The sequence below is a fragment of the Sapajus apella genome, unplaced genomic scaffold (genome assembly GCF_009761245.1).
Source record: "Sapajus apella isolate SASKATOON/1434 unplaced genomic scaffold, GSC_monkey_1.0 scaffold16, whole genome shotgun sequence".
Classification (NCBI taxonomy): domain Eukaryota; kingdom Metazoa; phylum Chordata; class Mammalia; order Primates; family Cebidae; genus Sapajus; species Sapajus apella.
The window spans coordinates 12,822,473-12,847,909 of NW_022436956.1; the positions used below are offsets into that span (position 1 = coordinate 12,822,473).

Genomic DNA, 25,437 nt, shown 5'->3' on the forward strand with positions numbered 1-25,437 from the left:
ATTTTTAAAAATCTATTCATTCTCTCTATTCTATCTATTCATATTTTTAAGTGGAGAATTTAATTCATTTATGTTCAAGGTTATTACTGATATGTGAAGCTTTGTTCCTCTCATATTGTTTATTGTTTTCTGGTTATTTTATGTATTCTTTATTCTTTTCATTTTGTTTGTCATGGTTTGGTGGATATCTATAGTGGTACTGTTTAAAACCTTTTTGTTCTTCCTTTGTGATCAATTTACCAGTGAGTTTTATAGTCCTACGTGTTTTCATGATGGCAAATCCCATTCTTTAACATCCAGGTTAAGGACTTCCTTGAGCATATCTTGTAGGACTGGTCTAGTGATAATGAATTCCTTCAGCATTTGCATATCTTGGAAAGACTTTGTTATTCATTTATGAAGAATAATTTTGCTGGACATAGCATTATTGGTTGATAGTGATTTTTTTTCCAGCACTTTGAATATATTCTCCCATTCTCTTCTGATCTGTAAGGTTTCTATTGAGAAATCTGTTGTCAGTTTGATGGAGTTTCCTTTATAGGTGGTTAGATACTTTTCTCTTGCTGTTTTTAGGATTTACTTTTTATATTTGGCTTTAGATATTCTCACTATAATGTGCCATGGAGAAGACCCTTTTGCATTTTATCTGCCTGAGTATTGTTGAGCCTCCTGTATTTGGATATCTAAATCTCTTGCTAACTTGGGAACTTTTCATCTATTATTTTGTTAAATAGGTTTTTCTAGTCCTTTCATTTTTTCTTCACCCTTGGGGATACTGATAATTTGAATATTTAGTTGCTTCATGTTGTACCAAATGTCACAAATTCTTTCTTATTCTTTTTCCTTTATTTCTTGTTTGACTATATTATTTAAAAAGACTTCGCTTTAAATTCTGATAATCTTTCTATTGCTTGATATATCTAGTCTGTTGTTGAAACTTCCAAATGTATTTTGTACTTCCTTCAGTGAATACTTCCAGAATTTCTATTCAGTTCTTTTAAAAATATCTCTTTAATAAATTTGTCATTCATATCCTGAATTGTAGTTCTGATTTATTTGTAATATTGTTCAGAATTATCTTGCATCTCTCTGAACTTCTTTAAAATTGATATTTTTAATTCTTTAATTGTGATTTTGAAAATTTTATTTATTAAGATCTATTGCTAGAAAGTTATTGTATTCCGTTTGAGGTATATTTCCTTGCTTTTTCATCTTTCCTGTGTTCTTATGATGATATTTATGCATTCGTTGTAGCAGTCACTTCGTCCTATTTTTGAATTTACCTTTTTAGGCGACAACTTTTTCCTGAGGATATATTTTAGGTATTGGCTAGGTAGGGCATTTTGGCTTTGATTCTGGATGCATGCAGTAGTAAAACCTCTGTATGATTTCTTTGGCTGTAGGTGGCATTATTGGTATCTGTGATTTCCTCAGTGAGTTAGGGTGTAGTTATTAGTGAAAACTGTAGTAAAGTTGTGTTGGGGACTGGCATGCCATGTGGGCTAGTCTTCAGGCCCTAGTGGTAGCAGTGGTGGGCTGAGAATGCCTATCTTTTTGCCCCAGGATGATGTACACTGGCATCAGTGTTTGTGGTTACTGGCCAGCCAGTTCATAGGCCTCCAGGTGACTTGCTCAGATGCTAACAGTAGCAGGAGTGATCCAGGCAGATGGGCAGGTTCTTGGGCTCCTAGGCAGCCAGTGTGGCATGGGCTATGATGATAGCAGTGGCAGGACAATTTTCTGCATCCCAAGCCATGTGTGTTGATGGCAATGGTTGAAATGGGCTGGATGGGCCAGTCTCTAGGCCTGCAAGTGGCACTAACTGGTAAGTGCCAGCTGAGGTGGTAGTGGGTAGGAGTTTAGGCCCAACTTCAGGCCCCTGGAAGAGTGTCCATGAACCTAACGTGGTGAATTGAGTTGGGCAAACCCAAGGATCATGGGCTATGTGCTCTATCTCAGGGAAGATAAATAAACCAGCTGGGTGGGCTTGTGCTCAGGCTTCCCAATGATGACAGCAGGCACCAGCCATGGTGAGAGGGAGCAGGGCAATACTCAGGCCCAGGCAGAGTTCCTGTGTGAAGCATGGTAGCAGCTGTGCTGAGGCTCTGCAGCTGGAGAGGTTGGGGCTGGCATTGGTGGCCACAGCCTGGGCCAGCGGTTGTGAAATGCATGTCCCTCTCACTCCCCAAATCAAGTGGCACTTGCCCCTTAGTCCTGGTGGCAATAGCTCATGCCTAGCTTGTACCACACGCCTGGCTGTAGGAGCTCCTGCCCAACTCACAACTAAGTCCCAGTGGCAACTTGTACCCTGCTCACATCTCAGTCTCAGTCCTGGTGGTACACACTTCCCAGTACTGACTGCTGCAGCCCACGCCTTACTTACTTCTTGGGTCTGGCTGTGGGAGTGCTCCCAGCTTGCCCCTCAGTCCCAGCAGCAGCAGTCCCTGTTTCCCTAATGCTCCAGCAAGCATGACTGGGCAGCAGGGCAACATGAATTCTACCAAAAGTTAGGTTTGAAAATGATGCCTTTCTGTAGCTCCTTTGGTCTCAGAAAGGGTGTAGAATTCCACACAAGTTCCTTTTCTGGAGTAGTTACCTCCCACAATCCCCCAGCTGCTCCCTATGCTGGTTTCAGAAATTGGGAAAGTTAAGGCGCTCTCCAATGACCAGGAATGCATGAATCCATGGTGAAGTAGGCTGCTGGAAGCCTCTCAACTATCCTTTGTGTTGAAAAATCACTCTGTCCCCTGCCAATCCTGGCCAAGCAGACTGCCTCTTTTTTTTTCTCCTTCTTTGATTTTGGTGTTTCCAGTCATTTTTCTGTTGAATTCCAGTGTTCTCTCTTGGTTAATGTATTTGAAGCATGATTGTTTATATACTATTTTGGTTCTTCTAAGTGGAGGATGCAAATGCAAAAACCTAATAATCAGCTATGTTGAAGCCTTTCCTCTGCCTTTTGTTTTCCATTCATCCATCTCTTCTTTGGTACGTTTTCCCTCTTATAGTGACTCCTTTTTAAATTATTTTTTATGGTTCCATTTTACATTCTATCTTTATTATTGGCTTATTAGCTATACTTCTTTTTCCAGAGGTTTCCTAATATTTGTCTTAACTTTAATCTTAAATTTATTAAGTGGAATTTTAAATAATATTAAGTACTTCATGTAGAATGTAAGACTCTTAAAACAATATACTTCAATTTTTTCTTCTGTCCTTTGTACTGTTGTTTTAATATGCTATAAACGCCATTACACATTGTCATCATTTTTACTGTAAAGAGTCAATTATTTTATAAAAGAATTTATGAAATGATTTTTAAAATGTCTTTTATATAGACACATATATGTAATTATTTGTAGTGTCCTCCATTCCTTCATGTAGAGTCAAATTTCAACCTGGCATTGTTTTCCTTTTGTGCAAAGAAATTCTCTTCTTGTCGTGCAGGTCTGCTGCTGATGAATTAACTCAATTTGTTTGTCTGAAGAAGTTTTTGTTTTGCTGTCATTTATGAAAGATATTTTTGATGGGTATGGAATTTTAGGCTGACAGTTATTTTCCTTCAGTATATTAAAGATGCCTCTCAATTATCTTCTCATCTGCATGATTTCTGATAAGGTTTGTTGTCAATTATTTTATCTTTGTTCTTGTATTTGTAATACATCTTTTTACTCTGGCTGCGTTTAAGATTTTTCTCTTTTGCACTGGTTTTCAACAATTATGACATGTCTTGGTACTGTTTTTTTTGTTTCTTCTACTTTAAAAATATTTTAAGCTTTATAAATCTGTCGTTTTATAGCTTCTATCAAATTTGAAAACACTTTATGTCATTAGTTTTAAAAATAATTTTTATGTCAATTAGGTTCCTCCCTGCCCCCCCCTTTTTTTTAAAACTCCAATTACACATATTTTAGACTGCCTGATACTCTCCCAGAGATATTCTCCAAGAGTGTACTATTATAATGTTCATATTTTCCAGTCTTTTTCCTTTCTGTATTTCAAAGCAATTTCTACTGATATGTTTTTAAGTTCAGTAATCTTTTCTTCTGCATTGTCTAATCTCTTAAACTCATTTAATAAATTTTTAATCCCATATACATATTTTCTTAATTTTAGTTCAACTTGAGTCTTCTTTGTATCTATTTATCTACTCATCATGACCATGTTTTCCTCCACTTTCTTGACTATATAAAGTATATTTATTTAAACAATTTATATATAAAAATAAACATATATTTATAAATTATTATAAATATACGTATTTATGTATAAAGTATATTTGTATGCATATTAGTTGTATAATGTTAGCAGTTAGTTTTTCTAGATGGCCTTTATTCTGTTGAGGTATGTACTACCTGTACCTAATTTGTTGAGAGTTCTTATTATGAAGTGATGTTAAATTGTATTAATTGCTTTTTCTGAATCTGTTGAAATGATTGTATGGTTTTTGTCTTTCATTCTGTTGATGTGATGTATCACCTTTACTTTGTGCATATGTTGAACTCTCCTTGCATCCCTGGGATAAATTCCACTTGATCATGTTGAATAATCTTTTAAATGTGCCCCCAATTTATATTTTATTTTTTCTATTACTGATGAATATTTAGATAATCCCTACTTTTTAGCTACTAAAAAGGAATCTGTCATGAACATATTTGTACATGTCTTTTGTAGACATATACACAGTATTTGTTTTTGAAAAATAATTTCCTAAATCCTTTGGAAGATTGCATTTGTATCAATAGATGTTTAATCTTTATGCATTTTTTATCTATCATGAATTTTCTCTAGAAAGACTTTGACTTTGTAAATGGTTAGTAGGAGTGAAGGGGGCCCATTCATCCAATTTCTTCTTATGCAATGTACCAGGAAGTCTATGTAATCCTATACATGCCAATCTTAAAACTCAAAGATAATGCAAGTAAAGATAAAGTCTCTTTACTATGTAAATCTCTACAGACACACACATATCACTACAAGGTAATGAACATATGCTATGTATCCTTGTAGAGACACTGCTACATAGAATAGCATGACTTTGGTATAATTAAGATTTTCTGTTGAATCACTGTACCTTTCTAGCTGCTTGTCCTTAAGCAAGTTATTTAATTATTTGTTTTATTTTTCTCATTTAGAGAATAATATTAGTACAAATCTTACAGGTGTGAAGATTGAATGAGACAGTAGATGCTAAACACGCGAGCTGTGAGCTTTCCTGAGGAATTTGCCAAGTACTTTAAGGAAGGTCAGGACATAAAAGCTGGATGAGAAAGCATTCTCCCTAAGGGTTGTGTGTGTCAATGAAAGCATGAAAATGGCCATATATTTGGCATCTTCTTGAAATGATGTATTGAAAAGTCTGACTAGAGCACTGAATTTGTAAAAAAAAAAAAAAAATAGTAGCTATTAAAAGATTTGGGTGGAGCGGCAGGTTGGGACCAAATTTAAACCTGCCAGGATGAATGATTCGATGTTATCCTCCAGGGGAGTGATTTTTTTTGTGAAGGCAAAAAAAGAATGTACAAATGTTTGGGGGAAAGGCAGCTTGGCTATGCTGAAAAGTTTGAAGGGGGAGGAGACAGGAGGCACAGAAAATCTGTGGTTTTCATGGGTGAGTAGACTCTGTGGGATACTGTCATACTTTCCAAAAGAAGATTCTATTGAACCAGTCAGGCAGACCTGTTCACTGTTCTCTTGCTGGTCCCCTGCTTTCGGTGATTTCCTTCCCTTTTCTCTCTGCCAAGTCATGTTCCAATCTTCCTTCAGAACCTGGCTCAAGGCTCATCTCCACCAGGAGACCTACTTGGTATCTGGTCTATAAGTGATTTTTAATCTGGGTCAATGATCTGTTAAAGAAAAATAGTCCCCCATTCTGACCTAGAGAACTGACTGCTGAAAGATATGCCAAGTTTTGTAGACAGTGTTGAAAAACTACACCAATAGGGTTCAGATCAGCCACTCTCCAAAAGAAATTAGACAGCGAATCTGCTGGAAATAAAATCAACCCTTCCTCATTATTTTTTCCTCTTTGTGTACTTTTCCTGGGTTGATGCCCAGGTCTGGGAAGAGGAGAATGGAAGAGGAGTTGGTTAGCTGAGTTCTTAGCATCTGTGTTCTTGGATCCCGCAGCCTTGGGAGCAGAAGGAGGTCAGGTCAGATTGGTTATAAGATTTTTAATTAATACACAGATTGTGTCCAGTGTACAGGTCTATATACAATAGAAAAATTTGTATCACATTCATTTATAAAAAGTTTGAGACTGCTCTTAGCCTTGTGCTTATTTAGTGATTGCAGAGTAAAAATAATGAGCCCTTTAACAGTTTTTAAGTTTGCAGTTGGTTCAAATAGCTTACTCAGTTCATTTGTTGGTCATTTTAGTCAGTTTTCTTTCTATCAGTTTTATGGTATAATTTACATAAAATAAAATTAATTCCTTGTAAGGATACGGTTCAATGAGCTTTGACAAATGTGTACAGTCACATAACCACTGTCAGAGTCATTTTCATTGTTCCTAAAACTTCCTTTATTCTCCTTTGCAGTAAATATTCTACTTTCATTCTTATTCTCAGTGATCTGATTTTTGTCACTTACAGTTTCGCTTTTTTCCCAGAATGCTATGTAAATCAAATCTGTCTTCTTTGATTTAGCCTGATGCTTTTGAGGTTTGCCCCTATTGTTTCATTTATCGGTAATTTGTTTCTTTTTATTGCTGAGTGGTATTCCATTGTAGGAATGTACAATAATTTGTTTATTAATTCACTAGTTGATGCACATGTGAGTTATTTCCAATTTTTGCTAAGAATAAAGTTTCTATAAACATTTGCATGCAGGTCTTTACATAGATATATATTTTTATTTCTCTACAGTCCCAGGAATGGGACTGCTGGGTCATGTGGTAAGTATACATTTAACTTCGTAAGAAACTGCCACACTGTTACCCAAAGCAGCTGTGGCATTTTGCATTCTCACTAGCAAAGTATAGAAATTCCACCTTCTCTGTGTCCTTGCCACTACTTGGTATTGTGAGTGTTTTAAATTTTAGCTGTGTAGGCTGTACTCAGTGGCTCACACCTGTAATCCCAGCACTTTGGGAGGTCGAGGTGGGTGGATCACCTGAGGTCAGGAGTTTGAGACCAGCCTGGTCAACATGGGGAAACCTCATATCTCATGTCTACTAAGCAAACATACAAAAATTAGCCAGGAGTGGAAGCTCATACCTATAATCTCAGCTGCTTGGGAGGCAGAGGCAGGATAATGGCTTGAATCCGGGAGGTGGAGGTTGTGGTGAGCTGAGATCACGCCACTGCACTCCAGCCTGGGTGACAGAGTGAGACTCCATCTCAAATAAATAAATAAAAAATTAGCTGTGTATAGTGGCATTTCATTATGGCTATAACTTATATTCCTTTAATGAGCAGTCATGTTGAGCCTTTTTTTTTTGGCACCTGTTTGACATGTATATTTTCTTTGGTGAGATGTATATTCAAATATTTTGCACTTTTTACTAATGGATTGTCTTATTGAATTTTGAGAATTCTTTATATATTCTAAATATGTTAGTTATCAGATATAAATTTTGCCAATATTTTCTCCCAGTATGTAGCTTGTCTACTAATTTTCTTAGTGTCTTTTGAAAAGTGGAATTTGAAAAATTTCAAGTTATCAGTTTTTTCTTGTATAGTTCACAATTTTTTGTCCTATATAAAAAATCTTTGCTTAACTCAAGATTATGAAGATTTTATCTTATGTTTTACTTTAGTCATTTTATAGTTTTAGATCTAGAAATCATTTTTAAAATTTTATTTATTTATTTTTTATCGTCGTGGAAAATTGGGTTTTCATTTTTCCAAAAATTACACCAAAGTAAAGCAAAGTTCTAGTTGATGTGGGTGTGTTGTGAAGGCATTAGCAGTAGTGCCCTCACTACACACTCATTGGACAGTAGCACAACCCCAAGGAAAGAATGGTTAGCTCTATAAATCTTTAAATTTATGGCTATAATCCTTAGTGTAGAGTGCAAGGTAAAGGTTAAAGTTTTTTTTTTTTTTTTCGTTTGTATGTGGATGTCAATTGTTTTAGTGGCTTTTTGCTTTAAAACGCTATCCTATCCCCATTGAAATAACTTGGTTCCCTCAGTGCAAATCAATTGACCGTATATGTGTAGGCCTATTACTGTTCCCATGGATTGCTATGTCTACGCTTATGCCAATACTTTGCGATACTGACTGATTACTGTAGTTTTGTAGTAAGTCTGGAAGTCAGGTTCCTTTCTTTTCCAAAACTGGAAAAGAAAAATAATTTTCTCCCCCTCCCTTCCCCTCTCCTTCCCCCGACTTCTCCTCCCCTCCCCTCCCCTTCCCTTCCCGTTCCATTAGACGGAGTCTTGCTCTGTCGCCCAAACTGGAGTGCAGTGGCGCGATCTCGGCTCACTGCAACTTCCATCTCCTGGGTTCAAGCGATTCTCCTGCCTCACCCTCCCCAGTAGTTGGGTCTACAGGTGTGCACCACCATGTGGCTAATTTTTTTTTTGGTAGAAACGGAGTTTCATCACACTGGCCAGGCTGCTCTCAAACTCCTTACCCTGTGATCCACCTGCCTCAGCTTCCCAAAGTGCTGGGATTACAGGCATGAGGCACTGCGCCTGGCACCTATATTCTGTTTTTTCTTGGCATGTTTTTAGTCTATCCCATTGTTAGTATTTATAAAGTATATACACTGTATAAAAGATACAGAAGTCAGATTTCTTTTATTTTCCACCCTATTCATTTCCCAAGGTCCAATTTAAATTTCATTGTCAGCCATACTGCCAAAAGCAGTCTACAAATTCAAGGCAATTACCATCAAAAACCACTGTCATTCTTCACAGAACTAGAAAAAACAATTCTAAAGTTCATATAGAACGGAAAAAGAGCCTGCGTAGTTGAAGCAAGACTAAGTGAAAAATCTGGAGGCATCACATTACCTAATCTTAAACTACACTATAAGGCCATAATCACCAAAACAGCATGGTTCTGGCATAAAAATAGGTACATAGACCAATGGAACAGAATAGAAAACCCAGAAATAGACCCAAATACTTACAGCCAACTGATTTTCAACAAAGCAAATAAAAACAAAAGGTAGGGAAAGGATGCCCTATTCAACAAATAGTGCTGGGATAATTGGCAAGCCACATGTAGGAGAATGAAACTGGATCCTCATCTCTCACCTTATATAAAAATCAACATAAGATAGATCAAGGACTTAAATCTAAGACCTGAAACTATAAAAATTCTGGAAGATAACATCAGAAAACCCCTTCTAGACATTGGCTTAGCCAAGGATTTCATGAATAAGAACCCAAAAGCAAATGCAATAAAAATAAATACCTGGGACTTAATTAAACTAAAGAGCTTTTGCACAGCAAATGGAACAGTCAGCAGAGTAAACAGTAAACCCACAGACTGGGAGAAAATTTCCCCAATCTATACGTCTGACAAAGAACTAATATCCAGAATCTACAACAAACTCAAACAAATTAGCAAGAAATAAACAATCCCATCAAAAAGTAGGCTAAGGACATGAATAGACAATTCTCAAAAGAAGATATATATACACACACACACACACACGTGCATATATATATATATATATAAATGGCCTATACACATATGATAGTGACATATCAATATCACTAATGATCAGGGAAATGCAAACCAAAACCACAATGTGATGCTGCTTTACTCCTGCAAGAATGGCCATAATAAAAAAATAAAAAAATAATAGATGTTGGCAGGGATGTGGCAAACAGGAAACACTTCTACGCTGCTGGAGGGAATGTAAACTAGTTCAACCACTATGGAAAACAGTGTGGAGATTTCTTAAAGATCTAAAAGTAGTACTACCATTTGATCCAGCAATCCCACTACTGGGTGTATACCCAAAGGAAAATAAGTCATTATACGAAAAAGATACTTGCATACTCATGTTTATAGCAGCATAATTCACAATTGCAAAAATGTGGGATCAACTCAAATGCTCATCAATTAATGAGTGGATAAACATATATATATTCCATTATATATATATATATATACACATATATATATTTGCATATATATATATATATATATATAATGGAATACTACTTAGCCATAAAAGAAATGAATTAATGGAATTATCAGCAACCTGGATGACATTGGAGACTATTATTCTTAGTGAAGTAACTCAGGAATGGAAAAACAAACATCGTATATTCTCATTCATAAGTGGTAGCTAAGCTATGAAGATGCAAAGGCATAAGAATGACACAATGGGCTTTGGGGACTCAAGGGGAAAGGGTAGAAAGGGAACGAGGGATAAAAGATTACAAATTGGGCAAACTGGGTGCAGTGTGCACTGCTCGGGTGATGAGTGCACCAAAATCTCACAAATCACCACCAAAGAACTTAGTCATGTAACCAAACACCACCTGTTCCCCAATAACCTATGGAAGTAAAAAAAAATTAAAAAAATTGGCTGGGCATGGTGGCTTATGCCTGTAATCCCAGCACTTTGGGAGGCTGAGGCAGGCAGATCACCTGAGGTCAGGAGTTTCAGACCAGCCTGACCAACATGGCGAAACCTTGTCTCTACTAAAAATACAAAAATTAATCTGGATGTGGCGGCAGGTGTGTGTAGTCACAGCTACTCAGGAGGCTGAGGCAGGAAAATTGTTTGAACCTGGAGGCAGAGGTTGTAGTGAGCCAAGATAGCACCATTGCACTCCAGCCTGGGCGACAAGAGTGAAACTTGATCTCAAAATAAAAATAAAATAAAATGAATCATTTATATTATGAGCCTATCTCACCAATCTCTTTTTCTTTCTTTCAGAAAGAATATAGACAGCTCTTTATATATAAATATATTTGAATTTTCCTCTATTATATCCCCTCAAGGCAAGGAAATGTATGTTACTCATGCTTGCATTATGAGCACTTAATATATAGGAGGTTATCAGTAAGGGCTGGTTAGATGAATTAGCGAATTAATGAAAAGGGTGGCCTACTTTGCCACAAACAAAATTGGAGAACGTACTTGATCTTAAATATCCTTTAAACATCAGGTTCTTCTGGTCTCTGCTATTCTAAGTCCCGTTCTTTTCCCATTTTGCCCTGTTTCCCTGGATGATCTCAGTTACCATGACTTGAGTTACCATCTGCCGTATGTGAGTCCATCCTGAGTATTTTTAGTCCAGATCTGTCTCCGGAAAGCCAGACCCATAGTTCTAATTACTTATCAGGAAACACCAGCAGGTGCTTCTGCAGGCACCTCAAACTCAGTTTAGTCTGCCAAATCCACCCACCTCATTCCATCCTCCCTCTCTCCCTTCTTTTTCTTCTCCTCTGATGTTCCCCAAACAAGGAATGACAACATTATCCAGTCAATTGCACAAACACTTGTGTATGGTTAATATAGAACACATTGCCTGGTGCCTAGTAAGCACTCAATTAATATATATTGAGTAAAGAAATGTCACTCATTAAAATTTAGGCCAAATCAGTTGAAAATGATGGACTTGGTGATTACATTCAGAAATAACCTTAGCGTTTATAGTAAAAAGCTAGAATGAGAATAAGCTCTGGGGATTTCCTGTCTTTCACTTTTGCTGCCTTTGAAACATTAAGCAAGCCAACATCACTCATGAGGTCTGAGTTTAAGATCAGACCTAGAGGCTTATTATTTGTGATCCTCCATGAAACTGTCTGAAATGCTTTCCTTTAGACATATGGGACTCTGTCATTATGCCTGATCATGGACAGTCTTTATGTACATGCCAAGGTAAATTTTTCTGAAGTAAGCTTAGAGGGATTGAGGACATATCATGTGCTATCCTATTGGGAATAAGGCTGAGAACTAACCTTTCATTCTTCTATCCCAGGCTAATATTTGAGGCAACAGTTGCAGGGAAACAGCATGGTCTTTGGGCGTCACACTGGGGTGAGTCTGAATTCCAGCTCCTGAATTTACTAGCTTTGTGATTTTGAACAAGTTATTTAAGTTTCTTGAGTCTCACTTTCATCTATAATATGGAGACAATATTATGCATAGAATAGGGTTATTTGAAAGTAAATGTGTAATAAGCTAAGCATAGTCACTGAAACAAGGCGTCCTCACTAATATGAGCTTTTTTTCCCCTTCCCTTGTTAGATATGTAGTGATCTCTAAGTTACTCAACTCACCTTGTCAGTTTCCTCATCAGGAATGAAGTAATTATACTATCCACAGAGTTGACGTGAGGACTGAGTGATAGTGATTTAAAATGACTATCACCTGATATATAGTGATTAATCAATACTAGATCCCTTTCTTTCTTCCTTCTCAGTAAGGCATGGGAAATACCTGATTGTATTTTAAGTCTGTTGGAACTTTTAGGTGATCTGGGAAGATATGAACATGGAATATTGTGGGTTTGCTCATATGTGTAACACAATACTGTTCAACAGAAATGACAAAGAGAGGAGACTTGCCATGTTCTCTCTGTGACAGTTGCATGCCCCAGCTGACATCAATGGAAAAGGACCAATGCCTGAAAAGCCTCATTGGTTACTTGGGGGGGGGGGTGCCACATTTTTTTGATTGATGTAAGCATCAGCCAATCCTCATCCACTTATTAGCAGTACTTCAATTATTAATCAGGCAGCTGCTGACTTTGGCTAAATCAAGGTATCTTGCCCGACCCTGTGGACTACTATTTCTTCCTCCCTTCATTCTGCACAATGACCACCTCCCTACACCCCAAATATACTAATGCCATTTTGTTAAGAACCGAGTCTATTCGCTTCAAATAGCCAGGATGTTGAGGGTTCTGCTGTTAGCAACTACAATAGTTACAAAAATGACTTGTATTTCTTTAGAAACACATGACTCTAGTAATGAGGGAGCTAGTAAAACTTCAGTGAGTATGACTTTATAATGATGTGAGTTGGGAAATAGGCATATATGAAGGCCAGTTTCTCTAGCAGGTGCAACATATTGAGATGATAACCATTGTAAAAAGCTATTTCCCAGGACGGGTAGGGTAACAGATGAATCTCATCAAATCTCATTGGCTTTACTATTACAGAACCTGTCAATAATCAGCTTACCTTTAACTGGCTGCCTCAGAAGCCTCCCTGTTTGAAATTCTGTGGGTGTGGAAAGAACGGGGGCTGGTAGATGGAGTCTGACTAGTAAGAAGAGGGAGTGGAGCGGAGCCCAGAGGGAGTTGAGCGGAGCCCATGGCAGCGGAGGCCGTAGTGGGAGTTTCCATGTAAGAAACTTTTGGTATCTGGGAGCAAACGATTTATTACCCAAATCTCCCACTCACCTGATAGATTGCTCTTAGCATTTGCGTTATTGCGGGGCTGGGCGGAGGGGAGAGGGGGAAGACCTTATTTCTTAGAAAAAAAAATTGGTGAGGCAAATACAGGACATTCAAATACAGCAGTGGGAAGGAAAAGAAAGGGGAAAATGCACTTGGCAAGAATTCAGAGAGAGCGAGAGCCAATTGTCTTTATTGAAATGGCATTGAATTACAAACTCAAAGGAGATAGTGGCATCTCTTTTAGTAGAGAAAGAAAAAACCATGCCATCCCTACCCAGGAAACAGTGTAGGGAAAACAATAACAACAACTGTATGCGAGGTTTTGTTTTGTTTTTTTCTTATCTCCAAACAAAGAGGTCTGTGCTTGCTACTGAAACACCCTAAATAGACTGCGCACGTACCCTGGTGGTTCTAAATCCCCCTCAAGAGGGTGACTGGACCAGCCAGCCCTCTGCCCCCAACCCCTTCTGTTGGAGGCTCCGATGAGTCCCGCCTCTCTGCCCCAGCAGAGCCGGTTTCCCAAAGCCCCGCAGATGCAGCACGTTGCCAGAACATACACTTTCGCAATGGGCGGCATCTCTGGCTCTCTGATAAACGGTCAAAAATGAGATCCTGGATGAGAACAATTAGAAACTTTAATTACCCTCCAGGCAGCTCACAATTATAAACCACGTTCTTATTTTTATAAGGAATTAGCTACAGATTGGGTAGTGCTTGTCATGCTTTGAAACATTTCCTGTGTCTTTCTGGCATCACTCTGTTCTTGTTAGAATGCTGGCGCTTCTCACATCCCCACTACCGCGACCCCCCCGCCCCCCCTCCGCCGGCCCACCTCTCTCTCTCTCGCTCTCTATATGTATATGTATATAGGTATTTTTTGGCTTGCCAATCTTCGCACCTTTACATACGTTACCCCGTCCTTTCATCTCCAAGATGACCTGAAATGACCTTTTGCTTGGCACGAGACGTGATTCAACTGATAATAAAAGAGTTTAGGGGGAGGGTAGGGGCGGTGGCTGTCTGCGCAGGGCAGAGGAAGAGCCGGTAGGGGGGCGGAGAAGGGGGGAACCATATCCATTTAAAGACGAATGCTGCTGCTTTTCGCTGTGCTATTTCCTGTAATTAATTTTCCACGTATCACCTATTACACGAAAAGATTTTTTTTTTTTTAAGGCATACCACTCTCTTTGTTTAACCCGAGATCCCGGGTTGGTTAGACGCGGCGGTGCGGGGAGCGGAGGAGGGAGAGTGGGGGTGGGGGGCAGGCCGGGGGAGGCTGGGCGTCCCCCCGCAGAGAGGCCCGAGCTCTCCGCCGGAATGTGGGGTCGGAACCCCGCAGCTTTCTTTCTTTCTGCCTGGGTGTTTGCTGCTGGGAGCTTCTTTTCAAAGCCACGGCGCCTGCTAAGGTTCCCGCACACAGTTCCCTTCCATTTTCCATCTGCAGCCTTTGAGGGGTGTGGGCTTTTTCCAAAGCCTTTATTTCTTTGTCGTTTTAGGAAACCTCAGTTTTTGCACTGACTCCACAACTCCAAATGGATGCCGATAGCAAGTCTCATCGATCGTTCCCCTCCCCCCTCTTACTTAGGGAGAAAAAAAAAAAAAAGAACAAACTATTTATTTGGATACTCAGCGAGGTTGTGGGAGTTGCCACAGCAACAGCTCTGAACCTTGCACAGCAAAAGGTTCTTATTGTAGAGTGTTCTGCCTTCTAAAAGACCTCCTCTTTAAAGAGACACTGCTAGCGATACTATATCAGTTTGGTGTGTGTGTACATTGACATATCACCGACACCATTTGAAGAGACAAAGGCAGGGGTTTACTTGGGTGGTTCGCATGATATTTTTAGTCAAGCTCGACCAGATGAGATGTGAGAATAGAAAAATGGACTGTCTGAGTCACGTGGGAACCTGAGATTAGAGAACTTCCTGCCCAGAGGCTTGTGAAATGGTAGAAAGGTGTCTCGTCCCTTCTGGAGGTCATAGACAGCCTGCGTGTGAGCTGGCAGGGGTGATTATGCAGGCTTCCTGTCACCCTCTCCTGCACTTGTCGAAGGAAACTTAGACATGAGATAGATGCACCGAGCTCAGAGAAGTGAGGAACTCAGCTTCCTGGGTTCCGGGAAGAACTTCTTTTCCCTGAAATGCCTCATAGGCTGAAAGTTCCATGAAAAGCAAGAGGTTGCTCCACAGTCCCAGTTTCATACCTTCTGGCTTTCCTTGGATACCGTGAAGTCAGTAATTCCTCACAGATATTATTATTTGCTGGTCACTACAGAAAGAAAGGTACAATTAAAAACTGGTCCTTACCACCTGCCTTCAAGGAGCTTTCAGTCAAGAAATGGAATAGGTAAACAGATAAATACAGGGGAGAAGGAGTGACTATGGGGCTGCCAGATCCATTACAGCCGCCAGCATGATCCCCATTCATTTCTTAGTTGATGGAATGCCTGACAGAATGCCCATCAACATCCCTCTCCTTTCCTTCTTCAAAAGTGCCTCCTTATAGGAAAAATTGTCATTCTGGACAGATGGGTGTCAGGAAGCTGGCCTTGAGAGTCACATTGTGGAAGGGCACTGCTATCATCTTCAATGAAAACCTCCGCAATTTCTGACCTACTGTAGAAAAGAAAAAAGATTAGTATTACTGAGTACCTTCCATGTGCCAAACAAGATGTTACTTATTATGCCTATAATAAATAACACCTATAATAAATACTATTTATCACACCTATGGTAAATGCTATTTTACACCCACAATAAATGCTATTTATTATCCTATTGAATCCTCATGTAGTTGTTTTCTCAATTACCCCAAGGATGGTGCATAAGTAGTACCATCCTATATGACAGAAGAGAAATTGATTCCCTTTATACAATGAGTGCTTGAAAGCATTAGTCTTAATTCCCTCCCAGAGTCTCTCTTGAGAAAGTTGTCAAGTATCCTAACTTAACAGACGAGGAAACAGAGACTCAGGGAAATTGCTGAAGATCACACAGCTGACAATGGCAACAATGATGGAAATAGGGATGAGAACCTTTCCTTTGTGGCTCAAAAATTTATAATCTTTTGAGATAGCATGAATAGATTGTTCTATACTTCCATCTGACTATTTAAAAAGTAGCGGCCAGGCATGGTGATTCATGTCTGTAATCCTAGTACTTGGGGAGGCCGAGGTGGGTGGATCACCTGAGGTCAGGAGATGAGACCATCCTGACCAACATGGAGAAACCCCATCTCTACTAAAAATACAAAAATTAACTGAGTGTGGTGGCACACACCTGTAATCCCAGCTACTTAGGAGGCTGACAAAGAAGAATCGCTTGAACCTGGGAGGCAGAAGTTGCAGTGAGGCGAGAGCACGCCACTGCACTCCAGCCTGGGCTACAGAGAGAGACTCTGTCTCAAAAAAAAAAAAAAAAAAAAAAAGAATTTTCAGTGACTAACATACTGACTTAAAGAGTTAGTTTGATTGGAAGCTCTACAAAGACAAGAACTGAATCATTTTATTTTCGTCAATAATATCTTTCTTGGAATTATCCTTCCAGTTAGGCAAAGATTATTACTAAGAAAGCCATCACTCATAGTGAAGGGAACATCTTGCTTTTAATAACTCAAACCATTGCCACTCATCCTGACCACTTACCATATTTAACCTCACATGACTTTTAAAATCAGATATATCTTCAAAGACTAGAGACATTCATCATTGAAATCAAAGAACAAGCCTTTAGCTCTAGGGCCATTGCAAAAGAAGACCTAGCTCTTGCTAGCAATATGGACCTGTTTGACAAAGGTGAGTGCTTTAAAAAGCATCCTAGTCATTTGTAAGAGTTTTTCTATGAACTCCTCTTTTGTACAGTAAGTTCTCAGTTCAGACCCTGCATCCTTCAGCAAATTACTCAACTCCTCTATTCCTTTTTCTTTTTCTTTTTTCTTTTAAGGTAGGGTCTTGCTCTGTCACCCAGGCTGGAGTACAGTGGCACAAACATGGCTCACTGTAACCTTGAACTCTTGGGCTCAAGTGATTCTCCTGCTTCAGCCTCCTGAGTATCTGGAGCTACAGGCATGTACCACCATGCCTTGCTAATTTTTAAAAGTTTTTTTGTGGAGACAGGTCTCACTGTGTTGCCAAGGCTGGTCCCAAACTCCTAGCCTGAAGCAGTCTTCCCACCTCAGCCTCCCAAAGTGTTGAGATTATTGGCATGAGCCACCTCACCCAGCTGACTCCATTATTCCTTAATTTCATGTGAAAAGTGGAGTAATAGTAGCATTTATGACATAGGAGTATAGAAAGAATTACCCTGAGATTAAGCATGTACAGCATTAAGCACAGTATCTGGCCCATATGAAATGCTATTTATTATACTATTTTTCTTTTTCCATTTATTTTATTGCATTTTAGGTTTTGGGGTACATGTGAAGAACATGCAAGATTGTTGCATAGGTACACACGTGGCAGTGTGATTTGCTGCCTTCCTCCCCATCACCTACATCTGGCATCTCTCCCCTTGCTATCTCTCCCCAACTCTCCATCCCCCACCGTCCCTCCCCTATTTCCCCCCAACTGACTATTATATTAATTATCACTTTTATTTATATTAGAATTGATTGATTAAAGTGGATAGTTGGCATTTTATTTTCCATGCCATGAGTGGACCCTAAGCCATATTGTGAAGCTGATAAGTCTTCTCTTTTTCAATTTCGTTTTTCTCTCACCATGTCACTACTTCTCTTATTTTTAAACATTCATTTGTCCTGGCACTCCCTTTCTTCCTTCCCTAGCCTGCTCAAACAAAACAAAAAAATCTTGTTCAGAAAATGGCTCTGTGATTAATCATTTACACTAGGGATCAGGAAGATTTTTCTAGAAGAGCCAGGTAGTAAATGTTTTAGGCTTTGCAGGCCTTACAGTTTCTGTTGCAATGCCTCAATTCTGATGTTGCAGTGCAAAAGCAGTCATGGCCAATAAATAAATGAAGGAATGGGACAGGTTCTGAGAAAACTTTATGGACACTGAAGTTATATGAATTTCTTGGAATGTTTACATGTCATGAAATATTATTCTTTTAGTTTTCTCAACCATTTGTAAATATAAAAAACATTCTTGCCTGTATTGCTGTATATATTCCTGACTCCCAAAGTGTACTTGATCATGAGTTCAATCACTATGACTTGCTCGGGAATATTGCATCTTATGTTTTCAAGTTCCAGAAGAATATGCAGGAAACACTTCTTTGAGGGCAGTGCTATGAATAGTAGATGTGCTAATGGCAGCCTCCTCCCTTGGCTCTCTTTGGAAAGGAAACCTGGCAGAATGTAACCCAGGTTGGCCAACTGAAGATATTAATTTACTGGAAAACATCCAGGTATCTGGGAAGAGGCAGTAAAAAGAGCACTATTTGTGATGTCAAACTTGGCTTCAATCAAATTTGGATTCTAACCCTTTAGTGGTGTTTTGACTTGGGCAAGTTATTTAAAGTCTTTACACTTCAATTATCCTAACTATACAAGTAGAAAGAATAATGCCTGTCTTGAAGAATTAGTATAAGGCTGAATTATGTATAGTCACTCTATGTGACAATATATATTAAGAGGATGATAATTACAACATGGGAGACATTTCATAAATGCTCCAAGAGTATTAACAGGCATTCAGCTCATGTTTCCTTTAATCATTTATTAGTGGGGGAAGGAGGATTCAATCTTGGCTGTTGTGAAATACAAGAATAGGAAGGTTGGACATGGTGGTACTTCTGGTATTTAATAAAAGGTTTTCTGACCTTTTGGGAGCAGATGTGGGGACTTGTGGGAAGACAGGATATTTTTGGCACAGAGAAAAATAAACCTTTTAACCAAAGTGAAACCCAATCTTGTAGTGTAGAAGCAGTGGCTCTGTCATCAGGTTAGGGCTCAGTTCAAGATGACACTGATTTATGAAAGGACAATCAAAGTGTCAGTGCCGTTTCTGGACTGGTGTCTTCAGGCAGGCATCCATTATTACTTGTGTAGGCACCAAGGGAAAATTTTCCCTTTGCCTTCTGAAAGTTCGCCAAAAAATCAGCTGAAAACATGCAGATTAATAGGAGGAAAGGCATCCAAATTTATTAATGTGCATGTGGAGGAGAACGATGGAGTGATTACCCCAACACTCCAGTTGGGTAAAGAAGCTTATACATCCTGCCATCTTGAGATTACAGAAAAAATGGAGGCTTGGATCATGGCAAAACAGGTTATGGGAGGGGGAAAAGAGGAGGCCTGGCTAGCAAAAGAGGTCTTGTTATGTACATGAAATCTCACAGGTAGCAACCCTCAGAGAGAATACATGGTGAATGTTTCTTTCAGACCTTTAGAGATATTAGACTCTCTGTTACCTTTTCTCAGATCAGGCAAGGGAAGACCATCAGAGAAAGACTGGCTGCATCAATGGAGATTTATTTTCTCTACAAGTGCAAATCTCCGTCACTAAAGGCAACTTTGCAGGGCTTACTTCTGTTTGCAGGCCCTCTGAACAACCATATCAAAATATTTTAAAGAATATATTTTGGGGTGAAATATTTTGATTTTCTTCACTCGATTCCCACATGAATTAGGGCTTTAGAAAGCGCATCGGGACTGCTTGAGAAGGTCTGTGCAGATAAAGGAGATGTTTCCACGTGTGTGTGTGTGTGTGTGTGTGTGTTGTGTGTGTGTGTGAGTGTGTGTGAGGAAGGAGCGGGGAAGGGAGAGAGGAGAGAGGGAATGTATTCATTGATAAATCTTACGGATGAAGAAAAACAGGAGCAGTGTGGCCTGGAAGTTCAGAAACACAGTGGAGGCACAATTCTAAAGATTGTGCTCCTTCTCAGTACGGGGTTCTGAAGTGAGGAAAAAAGACTCCTTTTGTCTTGAGGGAGCTAACAGGTGCACATTTTTTATATATGACAACAGAGGTTAATTTGTATTAAAGTAATTAATATTTCTGATAAACAGATGCCTTTTAATCAAATTAAAGAAATTGACCTTTAGCATGTACAAAACTCTATTTTTTTCTCTCTGATTTTATCGACATGTAAATATGATGCAAGTACAATTTTTATTTCAGATAAGATCTGGGCTTAGTTTCTTATGATTTAAGATTTTCTTAAAGTTTAAAAATTTCTACATAAATTCTATGAGTTCTGTAAGTTATTGTTTCTACAAATCAGTTAAGAATTAAAAGAATATTGAATCATATTTAACTATATGAACTTGTAAGAATTCATGTCAAAAAAAAAAAAGGGTAATCTTGTGAATTCTTGTAATGCTACAAATTGTATGAACATAATATATTAGCTTAAATTGTAATTTCCAGATTTTTAGCCATCCTTAGACTAATTTTCAATTTAATTAATATATAAACTTTGGATATATGGGCAATTTATCAGTAAGACAAATATTGAAATATTACTTACAAAATATAGTTTTAATTGCCCTGGCTCCTTATTTATATACAAATGGCTATACCTTAACAGGGTATGCAATATTTAAGTAATGCAATATTTATGCTTATTTTTTCACCTTGAAATTTGTTAAAGTGATACAAATGTTTGTTGAAAACCTTAGCTAGATTGTTTTTGTTTCTTGTCTCTGTTCTAAAAAAAAAAGCTGCTTACAATATGTATTTTTGAGATCGTATTAGGTACAATAATTTTGGAAAGATATGAATATGTATGCCAGATAATACATGTGGTTTATTTGCTTTTCAAGGGAATGGTTACAGTTTATTAGTATGTTGAATTCAATTATATATATGCTCACATACCCCCACGTACACACACGCATTGTTTTATTTGATATGCTAAGAAAGTTAAAAAGTTTAATTAAGATAATCTATTTTCACAGTAAAGTATTTGTATAAGTCTAAATGCATATATAAAGGTATATGAAAGTTAATTCAATATATTAAAAATTTAAAAAAATGTAATTTTAAGGCAAACCCTAAATGTAAGAGCCTTGAGGAAGGCCAAGTTTGTTTGCCAAAGTTGATAATACTGGCATGAGTTTGAAGGAAACAATGATTTTTAAAAAATATTATTTACAAAGTTGGCTCCAAGTTAATGGATTTATTTCCCTGCTCCTCCCCCCACTCACCAAAAGAAAAGGCTCACAGATCCTCTACTGCAAGTTGTTGTATGGATAATTGTCTCTCTCTGTTTGGGCTGCTATAACAAAATATCATAGATTGAGGGACTTCATAGTCGTGGAGTCCTAATTCAGTGTCTGGTGAGGGCTCTCTTCTCTCTGTATCCCCATGTATCAAGAAGAGATCATCCCTCTATGCCTCTTCTTATAAGGGCACTTATCCAGTCATGAGAATTCTACTCTCATGACCTAATTATGTCCCGAAGACTTCCAAATACCATTACACTGGGAATTAGGGCTTAAACATATGCATCTCAGGGGAACATGAACATCCAGTTCATAGCAATAATAATATTTATACAAAGTGTAAAATGGGGATTTGGGCATTCTTTAAAAAATGATCAAATTATTCTATGTCTAGATAACAGAGGTTTTTTTAACCAAAAAATATTCTGTTAAATCCTGAAACTTTCGGAACATTATGAATTGCTTTGACAGAAAGTTTCCTTTTTTGTTGACAAAGGTTAAGTTTTTTAGTAATCGTTGTTACATTTTCTGGAGAATTAAAACATTTTCCTTATAACTATTTTTTTTTTGCCTTTGAATATCCTGACATATTTCTATTTTGTTGCCTTTGATACCTCTTCTTGACTTTCCATTTCTAAGGTAAAAATCACCACATCAAAGCAATCAAACTGTTAGCATACATTTAAACAAAACTGATCTTTGGGTTTCATGATATGACCACTACGTAGCACAAAGACTGACTCCTTCACCTTATAAAAGAAAGGATATTAGGAAAAGAACTTGCCGTTATAACCAAATTTTTTAAGAAATAGAGCTTGGGAAAGATTTAGGCAATGGTAGTGTATATTTGGAGACTGTTTCACTTTTTTTGAGACCTTACAAAAGAAGTGCACTGCTTTCCCTCGTTCCTACATTCTTTTGCTTTGCCCTGACCTGATAATCTCTACGTGGCAAATTCCTGTGCTATTTGATAACCTCACTGGAGTATTTAACTTGAAAACAGAGCGTTAGATGACGCTTAATGTCTGTCATTAAATTTGTAGTGTAAAATTCTATTGGTGACTACTCACAAATTGGACATAGATTTGTTTTCTTCCTAAACTGAGGTTTGCATTCAGGATAGCCCCTGATATCGTTCAGAGTCTATTTTGAAGCCATAAGAGATCTTTAAATAATTTAATTCAAAAGGAGAAAAACTGTGCCTCATTTGGCATTCAAAGTCTTTAACAACTCAAGTGGAACTCTGAACTGCCTTCTTTTGTCTTTAAGACCCTTTATTTCATGTTTTACAAGAGACTCCCGAAGTGGGAAAATCATACATGCTATAGTTCAGAAAAGAATAGGAGAGCTAAACAATGTCAATAGGACCATAGGGTGTCTTGCCCTAAAGGCTCATGAATTTGACATATAGTGGTTCATGATATATATAATACTGACTCCTTGAGGTGGAATGCATGCTAGGAGGATTATTGTACACATGTCTTCTCAGACTTCTTTAGTCTCTTTAATATTACTAAAAAGATGTAGGAAACAAAAATAAAATGATGAAATTATGAAAATAAGCCAATTCCTCCATATCTCGTTCTTTAGTGTCTTTAGATTGGGGTTGGGAGCTATTTTCTTGATCTTATTTGTACATGCTAGGATTCTAGCTTGAAAGTGTACTATAAACTCTAATTGTATAATTTCTTCTGTCAGTCTTTTTCTCCTGCTATAACAGAATACTTGAGATTGGATAATTTATAAAGAAAATAAATTCACTTGGCTCATGCTTCTTGAGACTGGGAAGTCCAAGATCAAGGGGCTGCATCTGGTGCAAGTATTCTTGCTATGTCATCCCATGGTGGAAGGTAGAAGGGCAAGAGAGCACGAGATAGCAAGGGAAGGCTGAGCTCTCTTATAACAACCTATTCTCGTTGACAATGAACCCACTCTCACAATGGCAACATCAGTTCATTCATGAGACAGGAGTCCTCATGGCCTAATTACCTCTTAACACCATCACAATTATAAATTTCAACATGAGCTTTGGAGAGAACATTCAAGCAATAGCATTCCACCCATGGACCCCCCCCCCCGCCCCAATCATGTCCTTCTCACTTATAAATACATTCATTTTATCCCAATAGCTCCCAAATCTTGTTCCAAGTCAACTCAAAAGTTCAAAGCCCAGAGTCTCATATAAGTCAGATATAGATGAGACTCAAGGTAGGATTCATCTCAAGGGAAATTTCTCTCCCTTTATGAACTTGTGAAAACAAACTGAGTTACCATGTTTCCAAACACAATGATGGGACAGGCTTAGGATGGAGATTCTCATTCCAAACAGGAAAAATAGGCAAGAAGAAAGGGGTAACTTGTCACAAGTCCAAACCTCAACAGGAAAATCATTAAATCTTAAAGCTCCAACATGATCTTTTTTGAGTCCATGTCACACCTCCAGGATACAATGGATCAGGAGTTGAGCCCCCAAAATCTCAGACAGCTCACTCCTATGACATTCCTGAGCTCACTCCACCCAGCAGCTTTCACAGGTTGGAGTCTTGTGCTTGCAGCTCACCCAAGGTGGTCTTGCAAGCTAATAGTCTACAGTTCTGGAGTCTTGGGAGTGGCCCTTCTCCCATGGCTCCACTGAACATTGCCCTACTGGGGATTCTGCAGTGGCTTTGACCCCACTTTTCCATTCAGCATTGCCCTAGTAGGGATTCTCTGCAGTGGATTTGCTCCTGTATAAAGTCTCTGCCTGGATCCCCCAGGCTGTCTACGACGATCTTTGAAATCTAGATGGAGGAAGCCATACCCTGACAGTTCTTGCATTCTCTGTGACTATAGAATTAGTGCCATGTGGATGCTGCCAAAGTTTATAGCTTATGCCTTCTGGAACAGTGGATTGAGCCACTCTTGGGCTTACTTGTGCCAGGGCTGGGGTGGTTGAGGGTCACTGTGTTGAAATGCAGGGAGCAGAGACCTGAGGTGACTCTGAGCAGCAAACCCTGGGCCCATCCCTTGAAACCATTCTTCTCTCCTAGAGGTCTGGGTCTGTGACTGGAGAAGCAGTCTTGAAGATCTCTCAGATGCCTTCATGGTCATTCTTCCATTTGTCTTCAATTCCTTCTAATCTGTACTAATCTCTTTAACAAATGGTCACTTGGCCACAACCTTGATTTGCTCTCCTAAACATGCCTTTTCATTCTTTTAATAAACAGGATAAAAATTTCTCAAGGACATTTTTTTTTTTTTTGAGAACAGGTCTTGCTCTGTTGCCCAGGTTGGAGTGGAGTAGTGTGATCATGGCTCACTGTAGCTTCAACCTTCTGCACTCAATACTTCCACTTCAGCCCCTGAGTAGTTGAAATTATAGATGTGCACCACTATGCTAGGCTAATTTTTTTTATTTTTTATAAAGATGGGGTTGTTTCGCCTGGTCTCAAACTTCTGGGCTAAAGTGATCCTCCCACCTCTGCCTCCCAAAATGCTGGAATCACAGGTATGAGCCACTGTGCCTAGCTCAAAATCATTTTGTTCTGGTTCTCTTTTAATTAGAAATTCCATATTTAAGACATTTGTTTGACCTTGCATCGTACCATATGTGGCTAAAAGAAGCCACTCAGTTCCTTAGATATTTTGCTTAGAAATTTCTTCTGCCAGATACTCTCATTCATTTTTCTTAAATTATGCCTCCCATAAAGTCCGAGTGCATGAAAACAATTCAACCAAGTTCTTTGCCAATTTATTACAAAGATGGCCTTTACTCCAGTTTCCAACAAGGTGTTTCTTGTTTGTGTTTAAGACCTCATCAGAATGGCTGTTAGTGGCCATGTTTCTGTTCATGTTCTGATCACAACCACTTAAGTAATCTCCAACAAGATTCAGATTTTTCCTACAGCTATTATTTTCTTCTGAGCCCTCACCAGGACTTCCCTGAATGCTCAGTTTAGGCTTTTTCTAACCTGCTCCTCCAAATTCTTTCAACCTCTATCCATTAACCA

The 25,437-nt window shown here is 38.5% G+C and overlaps 1 long non-coding RNA gene and 1 other non-coding gene across 2 annotated transcripts; both read right to left on the reverse strand.

Moving 5' to 3' along the window:
* Positions 1 to 7,839: 7,839 nt before the first annotated feature.
* On the reverse strand, positions 7,840 to 7,965 carry LOC116556452. The gene has a single exon (XR_004271002.1). It is a non-coding gene; the product is annotated as a U4atac minor spliceosomal RNA (small nuclear RNA).
* Positions 7,966 to 13,483: 5,518 nt separating this feature from the next.
* LOC116556127 lies at positions 13,484 to 14,527 on the reverse strand. The gene is made up of 2 exons (XR_004270831.1): positions 14,220 to 14,527; positions 13,484 to 13,908 (listed from the first exon to the last, which is right to left on the reverse strand). It is a non-coding gene; the product is annotated as an uncharacterized LOC116556127 (long non-coding RNA).
* Between the last annotated feature and the right edge of the window lie 10,910 nt (positions 14,528 to 25,437).